Source organism: Stegodyphus dumicola, chromosome 6 (assembly GCF_044657685.1).
Source record: "Stegodyphus dumicola isolate Sdum_Otavi_A_Nest chromosome 6, ASM4465768v1".
NCBI lineage: Eukaryota > Metazoa > Arthropoda > Arachnida > Araneae > Eresidae > Stegodyphus > Stegodyphus dumicola.
Window position 1 is genome coordinate 29,160,916 of NC_140773.1, and position 17,669 is coordinate 29,178,584.

The following is a 17,669-nucleotide window of genomic DNA, read 5'->3' on the forward strand; positions in this document are numbered from 1 at the left end:
ATGCCTTCGTGCTGTAACGATAGCACTCTCGGCACGTATTCGAGAGGTCCAGTTTCCTGTCCCGGGGAGGGCACAACACCCTTTTGACATCTCCTGTTTCCAAAACAACTTAATGTCTCTACAGTGGCTGCCGAACTAAAAGATGGTGGATGGTGATTCTTCACCACCAAAATTTGGCGACTGAGTCCCCTGACATCCAATCGCCCTTTAAAAGGAGGCATTTTCTCCCTCCTTCCAGCATGCCTTCGTGCTGTAACGATAGCACTCTCGGCACGTATTCGAGAGGTTCAGTTTCCTGTCCCGGGGAGGGCACAACACCCTTTTCACATCTCCTGTTTCCAAAACAGCTTAATGTCTCTACAGTGGCTACCGAACTAAAAGGTGGTGGATAATGAATCTTCACCACCAGAATTTGGCGATTGAGTCCCCTGACACACAATCGCCCTTTAAAAGAAGGCATTTTCTTCCTCCTTTCAGCATGCCTTCGTGTTGTAACGATTAGCGCACTCGGCGCGAATTCGAGAGTTCCAGGTTTGAATCCAGGAGAGGGCATTGTTTATTTTTCACATTTCGTGCTTTAGAAAACCTAATGACGGTACAATTTTTATTTCCTTGTTCGAAGTAAAGGAAGTGCTGTGATCGCGAAAAATTTCGTTAATCATGTTTCAATGAAAATACCCATTTTAAGCAATCTCGAATCCATTTGAACAACATTCTTGCGTGAGTTCTCTACTTGCGGACAGAATGTAGGACAATTTTTCCCAAAACGGATGGTAAAATGGATTCAGAAGATGTTTCGTGATGCTTGTGCTTACGTATGTATGTACGTATCTCGTATAACTCAAAAACGCGTAGGCTAAAAATGATGAAATTTTTTGTATGGGACTGCTGCTACATGTAAATTGTGCACCTCCCCAATAATATGAAAAGTGATCCATCGTTTTTATGCAGCCAACGCAAAATACTATTTCATGACGACGGCCCCTTCTTGGGCTAATAAAAGGATACTTGTATGGTATAAAACAACACAGTCAATCCACCTTTCGAAGACCACAAAATCAATTTTGCTTTGGAGCTCGTTGGTGTTAAAGAACATGACAAGTGATTGCTGTTTTATAAAATATTCTGTGATACGGTCATCTGTGTAAAATGGTCACCATGATAATGTTCACTGCAAGGTAATAATTTAAATATATTGCAATATATATTTTTAAGACAGTTTAAGGCACTTAATTACGGTTTTTATTTTTCGTGGTTTATAGAAAACATGATTTATCAGAAATGACTTCGCTGCAAGTAGTTCTGTAAGAACAAGGATCTTCTGCTCACGGGTGTGTGATTTAAATTTCAGGAGCATAAAAATGATTAATGAACAGCAGCATAAGTTTAATTAGATAAATCGGATGAAAGTTTATATAAATGACAATAAATTCTGTGGTGAGTTTGCATAAACGGAAACCGCCTTTCAATTCACACTAGAAGATATCTGTAATTTTATTTGACTTATATGCTAATGATCAATGAACGAATGCAGTGACTGGTTTAAGTAAAAGCCACTCAAGGATTTTCTTTTTCCTTTCAAACGTCACATAAATCTTATCCCCTCCATCTGCTTGATAGTAATTTATGACGTCAATGTAACGTTACGGAACACTTCAAACGAGAATGCAATTTCATTTTTTTCCTGCCATCTGCGTGCATTGCATGAGTGGGATAAATTATGGCAAAAAATTGAAGTCAATAGAAGGTGATGCAAATTTTAAAATTCGGTATGTGATCTCCGCTGTAAGACGACTTAGCCGGAAGAAAATGTCTTCGATGAATATTTATGACTCAGCATTGAGAAAAAAAAATATGTTAATTAATCGTATTTATTTTGTTTATTTTAATGGGGTAAAATAATTAAAAAAAGGAATGCAGGACGTCAGATAATAAAACTATAATAAAAAAATGGCGAACGTGCTTCTACTTCTAATAATGCATCACGCAGATTTTAGATTTAAATTGTTTCTAAACTATGGTTTAGATTCGAGCTGCTGTTTGAGAAAGTAAACCAATTCGCTTTTTGCACAAACAATAAATCAAAAGAGAGTTCCTCGAAAAGTACGTTATATTTATTTACTAAAACATACATATTAAAATTATTGATGCATTCTTTTTCCATTTTGATTCTCTTGAAACTTTTTTCATTTTTATCTGTAGCTGGAAAATTTCAAATTAAAGTCAAACAGAAAATTCAGTATTTAGGTCTTAATAAATATTCTGTACAACATTCCTTACCCCGATAAAATGTTCTTAACATTATAAGGTATTTCTCCCACTTCCCTAGCGTGCCTTCATGGTGTAATGGTAGCACGCTGGGCCGGTATTCCAGAGGTCCGTGGTTCGATTCCTGGCGAAGGCGGTTGCATATTTTTCATCTTTTCTGCTTCCAATTAACCTAATGACTCTTCAAGTGGCGCCCGAACTAAAAGGATTGTGGATGATGATTCTCCGCACCTAGGATTTGGCGACTAGGTTCCTTAAGACCCTAGTCGCCCTTTAAAAAGGGTAGTATATAAGATATTTCTCCCAATTTCCTAGCGTGCCTTCGTGGTGTAACGGTAGCACGCTGGGCCGGTATTCCAGAGGTCTGTGGTTCGATTCCCGGCGAAGGCGGTTGCTAATGTTTCATCTCTCTGGCTTCCAAAAATTCCTAATGACTCTACAACATTTCCAAGGCATATTTTATTTAAATTGATATCTTCAAAATTTCTAAGTGGCTAAGATACTCTATATATAGATATTAAGTAATATAAATTGCATTTCTAACATGACATACAAATCTCGATAATATGTACACATCTGTGAATACTTTCTTTCAAATTGCAAAATAGCTCTTCATCTTTGTAATTTATAGTGATTTATTCAGTAATATTACATATTTTACTCTTTGAAGGAAGAAATAAGCATACTGAAACGTTATATGACAGTTTCTATCCATTTACATTATTTCATATTTGGTAGCATAAAAATTTTACTATGCGTAAAAGAAAAGTAATTTTGGAAAATTCTTAATGAAAATTTAGTTCTAATATTGAATTACATTTTCTATCAAACTCAATTGAATTTCATTTACATAAATTTGCTTTGCATATGTACGGGTAAAAGAAGCCACACAGTCTCTTGCGTTTCTGTTACATTAGCTTCTTCTTTTCATACACATATAATCTACATATGTAGCAAAAACGTAAAATATCTATCTTGTAAAAATCTTTCGAACAATAAATTAATAATAACCCTTTAACTCCTATCTTCATTCTAAAAGTAACAGAGCAATAATTTTTCTAATCAGATTCCCTGCAGTTCTGATGCGCACTTATCGATGAGGTGCAACTCACGAATGGCAGGATCAATTCGAGTGGACATTTTTGATAATTAAAAAAAAACAACCTGTAGTCCGGACCTTGTTTTTACGAGTTCCGCATTTTCCCTAAGCTGACAGAGTTCCTGGCAGGTAAAAGGTTTACAAGTGATTAAGAGTTGGTGAATGGAGTCACAACTTCGCTTAATTAATAAAGTGGCGGCAGAAGACTATAGCACGGAAATGTTGAAACGACAAATGCTTAAATGTAGCAGATGATTGTTTACAGAAAGGAAAGAAACTTCAAGTATGTAAGATAAAGGAATTTTTCAATACATATTATGTTTCTTATTTTGAATAACTAATAATATATATGTGTAATATATAAAAAATACGATAGATGCTTTAAAAAATAATTGGCGACCTAAAAATTAACATTCTAAATTTCGTGTTATTCTCTTTAATTCATCTGTTCTCCCAAATTCGAGATCTTTCGACGTTACATACCACTGCTTGAAAAAGATAACTAAAACTAAGATTGACCAATCATAGCTTGTTTCTAGAATTGCACTTTCTTTTGTATAAATACTCCTGGCAGCTAATTACGTCACTTCTGCTAGCTTCTACCTTGCTAATAGCTCCTTTGCTTTCCCGTCAAAACTGCGCCGCCTGCGTTTAAAGTTTAAGAATCAATGTAGATTCCAGTTTATTGTTATTCATTATAACTGAATCATGGTAATGTCCCGGATTTCATTATGATTGAATAAACATCTATGGAGATAATTTTTATGCGTGGAATTAAAGACTGGAAATTCGTCAAGTTTATGTTTTGTTATGTTTTGTTACTTATATGTTTCCCAGAATTATTACATATATATAATTATAAGTAAGGTTGTAAGAACAAACGAAAAAAGACCAATTTTGTTCAAAGTTTTGCTCATTGTGCTGCACAATTAAGTAAATAGAAGATAAATTTTAGTACGCACGCCAAAACGTTGCCAAAAACTGTGGCTCCGTGAAAACTCCAACATAAGCATATTTGGTTGCTATGAAATGTGTGAAAGAGGAAAAATATTATTTGAATATTTACAAGTTCATTTAATAAAAGCTATATGCTAAACAAATTAGGTAATTTTTAACACAGTAAAAAAAAAAAAAAAAAAAAAAAAAAAATCAATTGAACGAGGTAAAATAAAGATAGTAGGGTATATGCTAAACGAAAAAAGTAAATTATAGAACACAGTAAAATACTAATCAATTGATCGAGGTACAATATAAAAAAATAAAAAAAAATTAAGAAGCTGGAAATGGTTAATTAGCCCAATTCGTAGTTCATTTTGGCTTTTCAAGGGACAATTTTTTAAAAATGAATTTCCAACCAAGCTAACTCCATTACGCGTTTCGCTGAAACAAACAATTGAAACTTTGACAAAGTTTTAATGAATTAAATAAACTATGTCAAAAAAGTTTAGTCTCAATTCTCTGTTCCAATTTCCCGACGCGTCCGCATATATTGATAAGACATCAATATATGCGCATATATTGAGAGACCGCATATATTGAGAGACTCGTAGTTCGATTGAATATAATCTTTATTGCTGGACACGAACAAATTATCGAAACCCTTTTTTTTTCATTACTCATGATCATGAGCACCACAATTTTATATAGAGTATCACATTTTTAATGATGGAGTAGTTAGCAGTACGACAAAGCACAAGCAAAATGAAACAGCGTTTAAAAGGCAACAGAGCTGCTAACTAACTGCTCATTTATCTAATCTAGCTATCTGTTAAGAGAAAAGTTGCTTTTGGTTTACGTTAGAAAGGTTTCAGTTCTAAAGAGTTACGTCATAAGTATTGCGCAGGCCATGCAAGATGAAACGATGTAGAAGCGACTCAATCCGGAGAAGTTATTACGATTTTTATAACAGAGAGCGAAAATTAAAGGTTTACCTTAAGTTTAAATTATAATTTATATATACTCTTTTATATTACATATATATATATATATCACAAATAGAACAAGATGGTGAAAGTGTATAAAGATGTAGTTGCAGTCATGACTAATTGATCGTTATTTTAGCTTTGACAAAATAGTCTTGAATGAAAATACGCGACTAAATTCGCGCAAAAAGTCGTACTTCAATAATTTCATTCGTATATTTTAAAAAAATTATAATAAATTTGAAGCTATTTTAACAGTTAAATAATAGTAACAGTAATCACAGAAGTCATAGTTTTTATAATGGTAATAACTGGTATAAGTAGGTTTTATACTACATTTGAAAAAAGAAAAGAAACAGCGAACTATATGCTAACAGGAATGAGAAAAACACATTGTTGCTGTTTTGTACTGGTTCGTGGATTTGAAGTGATTAACGACAATACTTGATGAAGAATGAAAACACAATTTATTAGCCGGTATATCTCAGGAGAGCTCCAAAAACACGTTTACAGTCGTCGAAACCTACGACAAGCAAGGTGAACATGGCTTCACGCTAAGCACCAGAGTCTAAGTCTCCTGACTCTAAGTCGTTCTCGGAACTCAACGTACTCTCCAGACTCTCCACGCTACAACTCACGCGACGATACACTAAATACAGCTCCCGACTCGATCGTTTTCGGAGCTCTAAGATAAAACTCGACGATGCGCTAACTCGCGATACACTAACAGTCCTTCTCGACAGTAAACTGACGATCAGCTCGGTAGACGAGACACTGACTGACTGATTGACTGCTACTCCGTGCAGGCAGGGTTTATATAGCTTTTGGGCTGCCTTCGAGAACATTCTGGTCCAAACCAGTAAGAATTCCTTCTAGAAGGTTCTCCATCCGTTTATGGCACATCGCCAATTGTGTTGCTAAATGGCAATTTCTCGCCAAATACGGCAGCACTGCCTTGTCATTTCCTGGCAACCCTAAATTGGCTTTGCGGGGAAGCTATCTTAACGCAGCTGGACATTTTGTAACAATATAAATTACAATTTTAATGTTAGATTAAGATTAGCGAAGTTAAAAATTTTTATTATTTATTTTAATTAATTAAAGTTTTGATGTACAGATCGTTTATTAATTACTATCGGCTAGTATATTTTTTCATTTAATAAGTACACGCGTCATGGGCCTTTAAAAGCGAGTTCTTGGCTTTACAAGGCATGGGTTTTAAATGCTTACGAAACTTTAATGTATGTGAACTTAGAGCTTGTGTTCCACCAACTGTAGAAAGTCCTAATCATTCTATTTATTCTTCTTACGCATCACTGATTGCTATACTAATTGCGTTTTCAGAGGCAGCAGTTGCGTGAGTGGGAATTCATCATTGAGTGCCTTTTGTAACCTGGTCTATCAGATTTGGTGCAAGCTTGTTTAAGCGAAAACGAATACGAAATTGCATAAATGATATTACGGTGTGATTAAATGTTGAAACCAGAGAATTAAAATTTGAAGATGTGAGGGATAAAGGAATCCACCTCGACGTATTTGAAGAGAATAATAAAAATTGCAGTGAGACTCAGGATAATGATAAAATGAAAAATGTGAAAGTTAGCCACGCTGAAGTCTTTATTTTGTTTATTTTGATTATAGCAATGTATAGAAAGGGAGAGTTTACTTTCTGGAAGAGAGTTAAAAGAAAATTTCTCTCGTGTTTATGTTACGCAGGAGATGGGTATAGTTAATTCACATGCAGTTAATCCATTCGTTGGGATGTAGACCCAAATCGAGGTATCTGTGTTCAGCGGTCTTACATTTCAGCAATTAATAGGCCCGGAAGCCTGATGTATTATCTTTAATATTTTAAACAACATCCTGATGCTTGTCCTTCAGATTTTATTCGTCAAAAAATTAAATGATGTTGCAGCAGCTGATAGATTGATAAGCAAATAAAAAAAATGTTTAATATACTTAATATATCTTAAAAATGCACATGAGAAATTTGACATCTCACAATTTGTGTAAATTTTGATGAAATCTGTTTACTTAAGTTTCTAAATAACTATTTTTCTTACGAAATAAAATGGATTTTTTGTTAATTAAAGGAAACACATTTTATATAATAATAAAACGGTTCATAAAAGTATTAAACGTTTTACTCGCGCATTTACATTTAGAATATTAAATAAATAATTTCAGAAGAAATTATTGAAAAAAATCTGATGTCGCCACCACATGACATCCTTGTACGCCATGTTAAATTATACACATTTTTTTGCTACACTTCATTTATACTTATTCGAACTTAATTAATCGATCTCTTATGGCAAGTTGAAAATGACACCAAAAATTCCAAATTGTGAAGGTCAGGTTTGGTCATATGAGAATCAAACTTCTTATAATTTTAATTTTTCATAATGAACATAAAACTACCAAATATGAGTATAGGAAATGGGATACCGTATTAAAAGTTAGATTTGTGTTATTTATTCAAAATTAAATTTTTAATTTGACATTCCCAAAGCATGAATATTTCCGTCGTTTAAAACACTTCTGTAATTCGAAGTATATGACAACGACTAACGATTGCGAAAATAAAGGCCATAAAAGGACGTTTAAGCTAAGGAACTAGGTGTATATATGTAATAATAGCAAGGAAAAGACGGCGCAGCGTCGATGCGTAATACCTAGATATTATAGATCGTAGATCCATATTGAAGAGGAAGAATTCTGATTGCGCAGTATGCTAATATGTTGACTTCGTAATACCCAAAAAACCTGACAGCCGAGCCGGCTTTAATTCCATTTTTATTTGCAATTGACATTTGTGGCCACAGCTCACTCGACACTCTAGTCACGCCTATTCAAGAAAATTTACATTTTCGATAGTGTTGCGATAGGAACAGAGCAGAATGAAACAGCCTCTAAGCGACACAGAGGCAAAAGCTAAAGTACGTAATTATCCAATATGACAGCACACGAAGAGAAAGCTTTTGCTTTGAGTTAAAAGTTTCAGTTCCCAATTATTACATCATCAGCAATCATAAATCCCAATTATTACGTCATCAGCAGGCCACGCAAAATGGAATGATCTGGAAATGATTCAATCCAGAGAAGTTATTATGCTTTGTAAAACAGAGAAGGAGAATTAAAGGGTTACCCGTTAGTTTAAATTATAATTTTGATTTACATATTTTTTATCTTCACGCACACACACACACACACACACACACACACACACACACATATATATATATATATATATATATACATTTTTGGTAATGGTGATTGGAAGGAAAAATGGAAGTGCTCAGATATATATTATAGGAGTTGCATAAAAAAGTTTCAACGTTGTATTGTTAGTCATATTATGAATTTTTCGAGATACATAAATACGTATTTAAATACAAAAATCATGGAAAGCTCTCTTTTGAATCCATTTTATAATCTATTTGGGAGAAAAGAGTTCTTTATTCTATAATACGTACGGATGCACAGACGTCAAAATAGTCAAAATGAATTCGGGAGCGTATTTCCATTGAAACATGGTACCCGAAGTATTTCGTAATTACTAAATAGTTAAAATGAATTCGGGAGCGTATTTCCATTGAAATATGGTACCCGAAGTATTTCGTAATTACTAAATAGTCAAAATGAATTCGGGAGCGTATTTCCATTGAAATATGGTACCCGAAGTATTTCGTAATTACTATAATTCCTTTACTTCCTAGAAGGAGGTAAAAATAGGCAGGATTTAAAATTTAATTTCCATTAACCAAATTTTCAATTATCGAAGCTGATTGCCATCCCGATTTTCTCAGGTAATCTAGATTCTACAATATAATGAAAGCAATATTATTTAATCAATTAAAGCTAATTGAATTGTTGCTCAACCGACAATGACGAATAATACAAGCTGATCTTTGCAATAATTAATACAACACAGTAGTCAAACATAAGTATTAATGTTTTTCATAAAATGTTCAAAAATGTGTATGTAACATGTATGATGTGTAATATGCATGTATATGTATGAAAAAGTAGTAATTTACATTTAAAAATGATATAAGTAGTAAATTAAAAACATTTTTTCATCAAAAGAATGGTATTAGGTTAATATCATTCCAATGAGATCTGTCTAACAACAAAAGAACTAAAAATTAGTATTAAAAATTTCTATATGGAAGAAAAATAAAGTGTGACGTATAATGCCACCTTTCCTCAAAATCATGTTTCCCAACATCAGGGCCATGATGCCTAGGAAAGAAAGGGAACTTCCCTTTGTGCCTAAATCCATATTGCAGGATATGTTTTAAAAACTCCTGAAAATCACCTCTTTAATGTTTTTAATCATTTTGATCTTTAGAAGGAGAAAAGTTTGTTTCATAATAAGTAAAAATTTCGAAATTTTGTAACACAATGTTAGAATTTTAAGTTAATGAATGTGAAATGGTCAAATAATATGTAGCTATTTTCGGAAATCGTCAAAACTCAGTAACCTATTTTAGAGTTTTAATCTAAACATCATTTGAAACTCTGTTCTTTTTTGCGCTGTACCCCCCCGTTGCAAACACTAGTATACTTTTGATATGAAGTAAAATAAGAGTATACCCTGGTTATAGTTTTGAGTTTCCAGGTTCATCGTTAAACGAAGTTACGTGTGAAAAATCAGCAAAGAATTGGTTCAACATTATATATATATATATATATATTAAAAAAAAAAAAAAATTCTAGTTAAAAAATTCAGTTTTCATGTGCATACCGTCATCGTTCGGAAAACATGTGTTTTTGAGATTTCTTAGCCATAGACCCTCTTTATTACCATTATAAATATTAATATTATTGTAACGGATCTGAAAGGCATGATTGAATTAAGAATTTAGGTTTTATGTGTCTTTTTTAACTTAGAATTTGGCTATAAGGTTTACAATTTTATCAAAACATATCATAGAGATATTCAATACTCGTTTTAATTTTTCATGCCAGTTAAGGATTTAGTAAGTTATATGTGCTATGAAATAGATGTTTTTAATTATATATTTATAATTATATATGTATATGATGTACATAATTCGCAAAAGGGAGGTGAAATAAAAGATAGAAATCATTACTTTTTCAATTCTAGCTATATTTTGTTTTACTATAAGGTAAAGAAAACGGAAATATATTCGAACTTATTTTGCTTTTTCTCAAGAGCACATTAAAATCCATATGGCGTTATGAGAAAAGTTATGTTTGGCGTTATAAAATAAGAAATCCTGTGATGACATTCTGCAGAGTCAAAATAATTTAATTACATACTCTAGGTCTTGACTCGACAAATAAGGATAATGTGTGGAACAGGAGTATATGTAGGTACATATTTGCTTATCTTCAAAAAGAGACGAAATCTTTCAATAGACATTTCCTTGATGTTAGCTCTAGACGAGAAAAAATCGGCTCAGATAGTATTCCAAAATGTATCTCATGCAATTTTGATATTCCATTAAATCTGTTTTTATTCTTCACTTCTTACTTTACTTATATTCTTATAACATATGATTTCAGTTCCTTAAATAAATAGAATAAATAAGTAAGAGGGGAATATACGAAGTTTATTCCTAACTATTTAAGTTGGTATTATCTAGGAATAAGTTTTATTCAGTGCAAGGACACAGAAAAAGAAACAGCAAATATAATTATAACCCTGTACACATAGTGCATAAAGTTTATGATTCTGGGAATGTGTAATTACACGTATATATAAGTATAATCATCATTAATTATAATATAGAAGAGGTGGCATAAAACGTAAATAAAACAAAATGTCGTTTTCTTTGCATTATCAAATACATAACGATTTATAATACTCAAGAGTCTTTACAGGACAGTGACAGATATATGGCAGCCGATTTTACGTCAAACAGTAGTTAAAGCAGACCCTTATATAAGGACTGAGACCATACTAGAGCTAATTAAAAAAAAAAAATCTGAAATGCTTCAGATTTTAAATTACGTCCAAAGGGGCGTTTTTTAACATTTTGTGTGTTACCTTTCTTTATTAAATATCATGTTCCTCGCACTTAAACCATAAGATCCAGTGCAACAGCAATATCGCAAAATAGTTTTAAAACGAGCATATCTTTAGAATTTCCGATACAGAGACTCACGCGCTGGAGATAAAAATGTTTTTTCTGCACAACGTTGCCATTGCTCGCTTTGAAATCCTTGAGTTTGTTAATCAAAAATTCGTCAAAGTTTTAAAAAATAGGAAATCGATCATAAAACAAATTTCAAATTTGGTCTTCCACATGCTCATATTCGTTGGAGGATTACATTATTCAAAATTCGATGACTATATGTACCGTTGTTTTATCACAATACGAGAAATATATATACATTTATGCAGATTTTTCATTATTTAATTTCTTCAAATATAATGCAGGACACTAACATTTTGTGGCAACAGTTTGAAAAGTGAACCGACATTTATGAGTCCGACGCAAAATGCCGAAACGAAACTAATAGTCCTTCGGGATTCAAATCCCTTTGGACTTAAAAAAAAAAAAAAAAAAAAAAAAAAAAAAAAAAGTATGAGTCTAAAAGGTATGAGTAATTGGCCTTATATGGCCAATTAAATTATGCCCGCTTTTTGCTGCAGTTCATTTAAACTTATATCTTCGAATTTTATTACAGATACGTTTCTCAACCAGTCAATTCAGTTCTCCTTTCCTGACGAGGCAAAAATGCCTAAAAACTCAAAACATCTTCCTTAAAAATTGCAAAATAAAGAAAAAACCTAAAATGCCGAGTACAGTTAAAAGCAATTAAACAAACAACTTTTACAGAAAGTTAACATTTGGTTCTGCTGTGTAAAAAGACACTGAATTTGGTGCACCAATTGACTTAAATCACTATCCTACTAAGAATTTCAAATGTATATTGATGACGGCCTCGTTAGGGCTAGCTTCGCTTAAAATTTAAAATTTTTGATAATTCTACAACTGTTGCATGTAGATTAACTATAGGAATAAAACCTTAACAGAAACATAATAGTATAATTCAACCTATTTTAATGCAAATAATGAAAAATTTACAACATATAAGAATGAACAATTTACAACATATAAGAATGAACAATTTACAACACATAAGAATTTACAAAATATAAGAATGAACAATTTACAACATATAAGAATTAAAAAAAAAAAAAAAAACTAAGCTCACTTAGACAAGTAACAGAATGGGAATATAATAATAAAATAATAATCTAATATATATATAATATATAACGTTTTAAAAGGAAGATTTATAAACTCAAATGGAAAAGCAATTATATTCAAGTTTCAACTTAATATTCGCACTCAGGCTGCTCTCGGTAAAAACAGAGAGAAAGAAGACAAGAAAATTATTTTCTTAGCACTTCCTTAAAAAAACAGTGAAATAAAAAATTATATATGTATAAAATTAAATATTAAATATTGAATCCCGTTATACGTTTAAGATTCGTATATTTTTTTTGAGAAAAAAATGAAAATTAGGAATATCAAAATAATTTTAGCAAAGTTATAGCAAATTATCTCTAAATGCTTTTGAAAATTTTTGCACTTTTATCTAGTTTTATTTTAGTTATTTCCTGAAACAAGAGAAATAGAGTGCACGCGTTTGAGTTTATTAATTATAGTGTTCTTAAACAAAGCGTTAATTGTTTTATTACATCCACGAAATAAGCTACTCAACTGTTAATTTTCCCCATTTGTTTAAAACTGAATAAAAAGCATTTTATTGTTACCTTTCAATCCGTAGTAAGGGTATTTTTAGCTATGCACAAAAAAATAAAATCTTTAGCCAGATTCTACACAATCAAAAGAATTTTCTTAACGTGCTGCATATAAAACATTTCGTTTTTATGACATTGGTGCGGAAACTCATAAAATTTAGAGGAATTTCGAATTCATTTTCAGTAGGAATAGCAGACTGCTTTCGAAGAGTAAGTGGGGGGGGGAGGAATATTTTATGACGTCACAAAATCAAGCAATCTATACTTTTCTATGCGAGAAAAAGAAGAAAATAAATTGTGGTTTTGCCGCGAGATTAAATTGAATTGCCGAGATCTTTTAAAATGGTAATTTTGTGCTCTTTGCGATGTAGTCTGGAATTTTATGAGCTCCAAATTTTCAGACTCGTTCCTTTATTCTGTTTATTTCGTTAACAACAGTGAACTAAGGTTGCCCAGAAAAACTCGTAATGTATAGAAAGGGCTTGGAAATTTTACTTTTAACTTTACGTCAACTTCCAGCAATCATGCAATAGAAATGCTCATGCAGCTACAGCAAACAGCATTTAATAAATTCAGTGATATTGGCACATTTACTGAATACAGCTGCCCATAAATCTAAACCCATAGATACACTTTTAGCAAACGCTTTGCTTGTATATGTATATTTAAATATGGAACCAAAGCAGAATTTCAGCAATTTAATTATTACTTTAAAGATATGAAATGCCTGTCCCTATAATATTTTACAGGAAATTTAATTTTATATCACTAATATTTATTACCTTAGAAACTGCCTCTGCATCATTGAGATAAATCTGAGAAGTCAGATTTTGGATATATTTGACTGATACTCCCGTACACTTTCCAAATGCCAGTTATTTGTTAACATCTGATGTTCTAATTAATCTTTAACTTTTTTCAAATCTGTATTAAAAATGTCTCATGTATGAGACATAAGATCAAACTAATTAGAGTAATCTCGATATAGGTTTTGTTCGTGAGACAATAAAGAGCACAAAGCGAGAAACGTTAGCGCTTTTGTAAAACTAACTCAACTTTTAGAAAGTACAAATATAAATATTTCCTGATATATGAGCACTTATTGGCCTATCCGTTCAAGGTATGCACTCGAGATTGCGATGGTTTAAATTATTAGAGTTCTCACGGTTACAGTTACAGTAAAAAATTTCGACATTTTCGAATATCAATACCCACTTTTTTCCTGCTCAAATTGATGAGCTCATTGCGAAAACATAAATGAAGTTCGAACGATGCATACATAATGGAAACCGCCAACGTAAAACATTTATGACAAACTTTAGCTGTTAAAACCAACTTTCTTTACCATTTAAGAAAGGGGAAAGCACATTTTGCAAGAGGTTAAACTTATAACATCACACACGAGCCGACGCCAGTCATCAAAAAACGAACAGGCAAATAAAGTAAGAAGCCAGTAATAAGTAGTAGTCTCGACGAAAAAGCTCAAGTTTTTATACTTGCGCTATGGCGAGGACATTTGCACATTGTGCAGCAAAGGTGAATGTTACCACTGACTGCACACTCTGCACTACAGTACAGCCTGCACAAGCGATCAAAGATACCTCAGGTCAGACTTGATTCTTCTGCCAGAACAAGTGGTATGCGTGTTTGGTTGGCCTGGTATTTCAACTTTGTTTTCCGATGGATGCATTGTAAGATCTGCTTTGGAGCGGAAACTGATGTTGCAGTATCTAAAACAAAATATGCTGGTTTCAGGCTGTAAGGATTATGTTAATTTTATTAACAGTTAAATTTTAAGTTAAAGTTCCTTTCCTGTCAAATTCTTAACTTCAACTTACTACTTCCCGCCAGAACGTAGTTTTGGAATTTGCTGAATATTTAATGAGAAGAAGCGGTATTTAAACCACGAAGTTAGTTACTGAGACAGAGAGAGAGAATCAGAGTTTCTGAACTACGCGCGTCTGCCTTCTTGGCCGCTCTCTCTCTCAAAGCTGTTTTACGCTCGGCCGTACTCAAGCCCTTGCTAAGCCTTCGTAGTAAAATAGCTTAAGGGGCCAACTCTCATTGAACCTTGGTAGCTTTGGCTATACTTAGTTAGTTAATCTTAGTTTTAGTTTAATTCTTAGTCTTTTAAGTTCAAGTCCAAAGTGCGGACTTTATTTGTACACTCCCAGGTAGGGTTATTTACCCTTCTCTCTTGTTGTTTCCTGTCATCGAACTCTAGCGATTATTCGCTTATCAGTTCCTAGGTTCCTCACTTCCAACATTAACTTAGAATTCCAAAGTGAGGAACCTTACAAGGCGATTGATGCCTATCACCGATTCCTTAATGAAAAGCGTAAAATTTCTATTAAATCTTTTTATTACATTAAATGGGTTATCATTCGCTCGAGTCAATGATAGTTTCAGTGCTGTGTCACAAACATGTCAATGGGGGATTCTAAAGCGGGATGCACGAAATACTCATCGAACACAGGAACTAATGTATGTGCTGGATACATTTCTCTCATTACCTCACACAGTTTCTGTGCAAATGAAATCGGTTTAACAGAGTAAGAAACCTGAGTGGGTTGCAAAAACTCTATAGGTAGACGAATGTAGTTCCGTAAACCATCTCCAAGCAGGCTCCACCGAGATCTTTATTGTAAGTTGAACGAAGACGAAGAGGTACAGTTAGAAGGCTCATCGTTCACTGTACGTTATTACGACACATCAGTGTCTGTTTTTGCGAGCGGTGGACTCTCAGATGATCCATTCGCTGCAGGGTGGTATGAGGTAGTCCAAGTTCGATTAACAACAAGAAATCTATTAAGAGTAGTGAACATGCGGGACTCATGTCGGCTTTGATCGGTAATTATGATGATGGAAACTCTAAATCTAACAATCCAATGAGTGAAAAACATTGAAGCCACAGTTTCAACCGAAATATCTTTATTGGTATTGCTTCCGTCTATCAGGAGGATTGGTCGATGATGGTAGAAGTATCCTTCCGAGAGTTATACGGCTCGACTATATCCAAATGCTCATGCTCAAAACATTGATTGGGTACAGCGAAGGATTGCAGTGGACTATGATCATGACGTATATCATTGGACTTCTGGCATCGATGCAAGCACGATTTCAGGCAATACAATCCTTTAGCATAGAAGGCCAAGCAAAATGAAAAAGAATCAGTTTTGGGGTCAGTCGTATACCTGAATGAAAACGTCTATGGAGTCAATGATACTGCTCTCCAGGGTTGGTTCGGCACAAGCACAAAGGGACGTATCTTGTCATGACTGATGTCACAATATATATTTAGCCAAACGGACAATTCCCTCATTTGTAGTTTTAATGAGCTATTGTCGGTAGACAACAGATCATTCATTTCGTGATCATTATGTTGATCTTCAGCAGTCTGCGTAGAATTTGTTACATCCAGTTTATTAATTGCAGTAAATCCTGACAATGTATCTGCCACGGAATTTTCTGGTTCGAGAGCATGCTGTATGCCAGTGCTGAATTGATCAATGTAATTTACATACCTAATCTGCCTGGGTGATGTAGAATCTGATTTTTTCTAAATAAAAATACTAGAGGGCGATTATATGCATATATTGTAAAAACGTATCCCTCAAGATTTGATTATATTGAAAATACCTTACAGTGCGATATACAGCCAGCAACTCTCTATCATATGTGCTTTACTTAGATTCAGATGCAGTCAGCTTTCGGGAGAGAAAAGCAAGTAGTTGAAGGCCATCATCGCGTTGCTACTGCAAAACGGTTCCAATAGCCACATCTGAGGCATAGACCATCAAAGACAACTGCTGACCGGAAACATAGTAACCTAGTGTCACTGAATTTGCTGGATCAGTTTTACATTTTGCTAAGACCGCAGTTCTTTCCGTTGTCCAAAAAGGGACCTTTATCGTATTTTAAAAGAGACTAAAGTGCAGCTACTACCGAAGCTCCGCCTTAGTCTCTTTCAAAAGTAGCTGCCTTAGGCAAAAATAGTCTATAAAAATTCAACTCTGTCCAAACTATCTTTATTTCAGAAATTATTCCAGGTTTACATTATAAAGTATTCTCGCCCTATTTTCTGCACTCCTTCGCGGTGTAACTGGAAGCACACTCGTCGCGTAATCGAGGGGTTCGGGGTTTGAGTACCGGCAATGGAACTGCTCATTTTTCACTTCTCCTGCTTCAAAAAAAATCCTAATAACTTTGCAAGTGGCGCCCGAGCTAAAAGGTAGTGGAAAATATTGCGTCACCACGAGGATTTGGCGGTTTGGTCCCCTATTTCCTAGTCTTCCTTTAAAAGAGGTCTCAGTCGTCCTTTACAAGGTTAGAAGAATAAATTTTCCACTTGCGAAGCAATTACTTGACAAAGCCTAAAGCCTGTGTTGGTAATATATAACGTATATTTTCTTCCTAATTTTCCGCATGCCTTCATGATGTAACTAGAAGCATACTCGAAGAGTATTCAAGAGATCCAGGGTGCTAGTCCCAGTGAGAAGACTGCACGCTTATCACATTTCCTGCTTCAGAAAAACCTGTAAGGTTTATCCTAAGTGTTTAACAGTTATCTTTAGTTAAAGCTACTTTCTTGTCCCTTCTAATTTCAGCTTACGAATTCCCTGCCAGAGTGTGC

At 33.6% G+C, this 17,669-nt stretch overlaps 1 protein-coding gene across 1 annotated transcript in view; it reads left to right on the forward strand.

Annotated features, from left to right (window-relative positions):
- The window catches only part of LOC118183062 (inactive dipeptidyl peptidase 10-like), a 484,033-nt gene that overhangs the window by 69,541 nt on the left and 396,823 nt on the right, over window positions 1-17,669 (forward strand). The window lies entirely within an intron of this gene.